A 4,041-nucleotide genomic window follows, 5' to 3' on the forward strand; every position below is an offset into this window, starting at 1 on the left:
CACACACACACACACACACACACACACACACACACACACACACAGAGACACACTCCCTCACTCACTCACAGACAAATAGACAGAGACACGCACGCACACAGACACACATACACACTCACAAATACACACACACAAACGCACTCACACACGCACTCACACACCCACACACCCACACTCACACATAAACACACTCACACAGACACACACTTACACACACACACACACATGCACATGCACACACAGACACACTCACTCACTCACGCACTGACACAGACACACACTTACACACACACACACACCCACATGCACACACACCCACACACACCCATGCACATACACCCCCCCCCCCCCCCCCCCCCCCCCACACACACACACACACACACTTACACAGACCCGTGTTGGAAGAAGGGATCAACAGCTCGTCACATCCAATCTTTTATATAATAACAATTATTTTGGACTTAGCCTCCGCGTCCTCTTAAATCTCTCGATCCTCTCTCTCTGAACGGGACCGCTGCCTCGACCGACCCCCAAATCCCCCCGGGGAAAGTAACTAAGTACAGTTACTCCAGTACTTTAGGTACTTATGTCCAGATGCTGAGGTATTTGTACTTTGGTCTTTTCTCTTCAAGCCACTTTCTACTTCTACTCAGCTACATTTAATATTCTGCTTTTTCCTCCACCATGTTCATCTGTTACAGCTTTAGTAACTAGTTACTTTAGTTACTAGTTACTTTAGTTACTAGTTACTTTACACATTGAGATTCCTGCACACTAAACACATGTAGTTAATGATCTGATGTTGGCTCCAGGTCCAGCTGAGATGATGTATGTGAGTCATATCCAGGAGAGGCGTGATTAATATAGCAGCTGAGCTGACGCCTGATGTTATCGATCACTGAGATGATGATGATGTCATATATTCAGTGCGATGATGATGATGTCATTATATTAAGTGCGAGATGAAGGAGTCATCTACATAGCTGACGAGATGATGAGCTGTCATATATTAGCAGCAGATGCTGAGTCATATTCAGCCGAGATGATGATCATATCAGCCGAGGATCGATGATGATGTCATAAGCTAGTGATGGCGATGATTTATGTTATCAGCGATAGATTGACTGTATAGTATCCAGATGCGATGTGGGTATATCCATCCGAGATGATGATGTCTATATTCAACGCTGAGAGATGTGTCAAGTACAGCTGAGATGTTGATGTCATCAAACCCACACCATTTTGGATCCTTTACTCTTTAATTTGACATTTTTGTCCCTTTTTCAGCCTTTTTTTTTAGTTTTCACTACCACCACCTCACTAGTTTTACTACTTTTTAGTGGTCAATAACGGTCATTCATAGAGAATTATCAATTATTTGGTTTGGTCACGGGAACTAAATTCGGGGGAAAAATACCGCTTGTGCGCTTGTGAACGGGAAGAGACTAAAAATGTCAAAACTTTAAGAACAATTACATTATACTTAATTATTACTTTCATTGAATTTTGGGGAATTCAATTTTGTACCATGACCTGAGTAAAATTTGAGATACACGTCTGTGATTATCCATCAACACAGGTTCCTCTAATATTAGTAAAAGTAAAATATATCACTTCAAAATTAGGTATAATTTCCTATAAATGAAATGTATTGACCGTGTGTTCCAGGAATAAGTGTAAAACTACGTTGGTGTTGTGGAAAAAAGGGCATTGAAAACGTTGAAGTGACAAAACATTGAAAAAGTGCATTAAAAAAGGGACAAAACCGTCAGAAAATGTGTCAAAAATGTTTAAAAAAAAGGGTTAAAAAAGCCATTTTCCAAGTCAAGATTGTCTGATTTTAAATTCTCTTTTTGTGTCTTTTGACTTGTCTTAATTATTGAGAAAGAAGAAGAGCGAGCCGGATGTGTGCTGGTGTTGTGGCGTGTCCTGACGAGGGAGCGGACGCTGCTTGAGCCTGTTATAAAACATGAATGTAATCTGCTTCCTACCATCGGCTGTGATGTCCTTTCTTGTGTCTTTCTGTGAACATAGTCAACGTTTCACTGTTAGACTGTATCCAAGCACAACACGTTGGCCTTTATCAACAAGCACACACTCCCTCGGGCCCTTCTATTAAGTGTGTGGTGTGTGTGTGTTGGGTGTGTGGTTGTAGTCCAGGGGGTTGTATTTGTATCAAGCTGTACCATTTCCAGTCAATAGAATTCAACAAGATCTACTGTTCTCAACGCACAACAGCCTCGGGGCTCTTTCTTATTGTCTGTGTGTGTGTGTGTGTGTGGTCTGTGTGTCTGTGGTGTGTGTGTGTGTGTGGGGGGGGGGGGGGGTGTTCTGTGTGTGGTCTGTGTGTCTGTCTGTGTGTCTGTTCGTGTGTGGTCTGTGTGTGGGTATGTCTGTCTGTGTGAGTGGTGTGCTGTGTTGTGTACATTGTCAAATCTGTCTGTGTGTGGTGGTGTGTGTGTGTGCTGGTGTGTGTTTTCTGACGCCCAATCAAAGCCGTACATCACAGAGCAGTGAAATGAGACGTACATCGCTGTGTGTGTCTGTATGTGTGTCTGTATGTGTGTCTGTATGTGTGTGTGTGTGTGTGTGTGTGTGTGTGTGTGTGTTCCAGGGTTCATTTGTATGGTAGCTGTTCCAGTTCCAATCCAATTAGTTCACTCTAACAGATCCTAATTAGCCGTCCGTCCGAGCATGCAGATCCCGACGGCACCCCGAGCTCGGAGAACTTTGGCTTGATGATGTGCGTTACGCGAACACGCGAGACTCAGATTCAGGTTATATGTATATTTTATATATAGTACAGGGTGGATATATATATATATATATATATATATATATTATTCCCCAGCTGCAGTACAAAGTGAATGCCGATTCTGCATTTAAAACTCAAAGAAAGTCTAATTTTACATTTGCTTTGTTCCATTTTGAGTTGCCTAAGCATCTCAAGTACCAAACATCAATCCTGTTAGCTCACATTTCTGCTATTTTTCATAATTGTTTTCCTAAAACACATGAATCAGACCGTACTGTGAGCCCCTTGGTTTATAACATCCATAATCTATCGCTCAGCACCAGGTAGCCGTGTGTGTGTACAACCATGTGTACTATTACTAGAATAGAAAGCCTTTATTGTCATTACACACAAGTGCACAGTACCTGTGCCGTGAGATTTAACCCTCATGTGGTCCTTGGGTCACATTGAGCCGTTTTCAGTTGATTGTTTTTGTTTCTCTCAATAAAAATGGGCCGTCGAAATAAGCGCTGAAAATATCAACGTTAAAAAATATCAAAAAAAAAACACCAAAAACATAAAAAAGCACCCACGACATTGAAAAAGTGACAAAAATGTGGGAAAAAAGTGATCATTTTTTTAAATGTTAAGCAACCCCTTTACAGCGTCAACACAAAATACAAAAATATAAAATGTAAGTAGTGCATGAAAACGAGAGGGGGGGTTGTACTATACACATGTATAAAATGGTAGAAAGATAGAGGGTTTGTATGAGAAATATAATTTGGTGTATCAAAGGTCCTGAGTGTTAAATATTGTAATTTGCTTAAAGATCATTGAAAAGTTAAATTTTTGCATTTAAAAAAAGTTATTTTCCCACCAACCTCTCTTTAACCCCCGTGTCGTCTTCCCGTCAAAATTGAAAATCATGTTGTCCCCATGTTGTCTTCATGTTGTCCTCATGTTGCCCTCATGTTGTCCTCATGTTGCCCTCATGTTGTCCTCATGTTGTCTTCATGTTGTCTTCATGTTGTCTTCATGTTGTCTCATGTTTCTCATGTTGTCTTATTTCGTCTCCACGTCCTATGTTGCCCTAATGTGTCTCTCATGTTGGTCTCATGTCGTCCCTCAGGTGACCTCATGTTGTCCTCATGTTGTCCTCATGTTGCCCTCATGTTGTCCTCATGTTAATTCCCAAAATAACTTGATTGATTCCAACGCTCTCTGCCAAGTACAAATCTCTAAAACTGTTGACATATTCCAGTCTGTGATTATCCATCAACATCCATTCCTTTAATTTTAATCTA

This window comes from Etheostoma spectabile, chromosome 6 (genome assembly GCF_008692095.1).
Source record: "Etheostoma spectabile isolate EspeVRDwgs_2016 chromosome 6, UIUC_Espe_1.0, whole genome shotgun sequence".
NCBI lineage: Eukaryota > Metazoa > Chordata > Actinopteri > Perciformes > Percidae > Etheostoma > Etheostoma spectabile.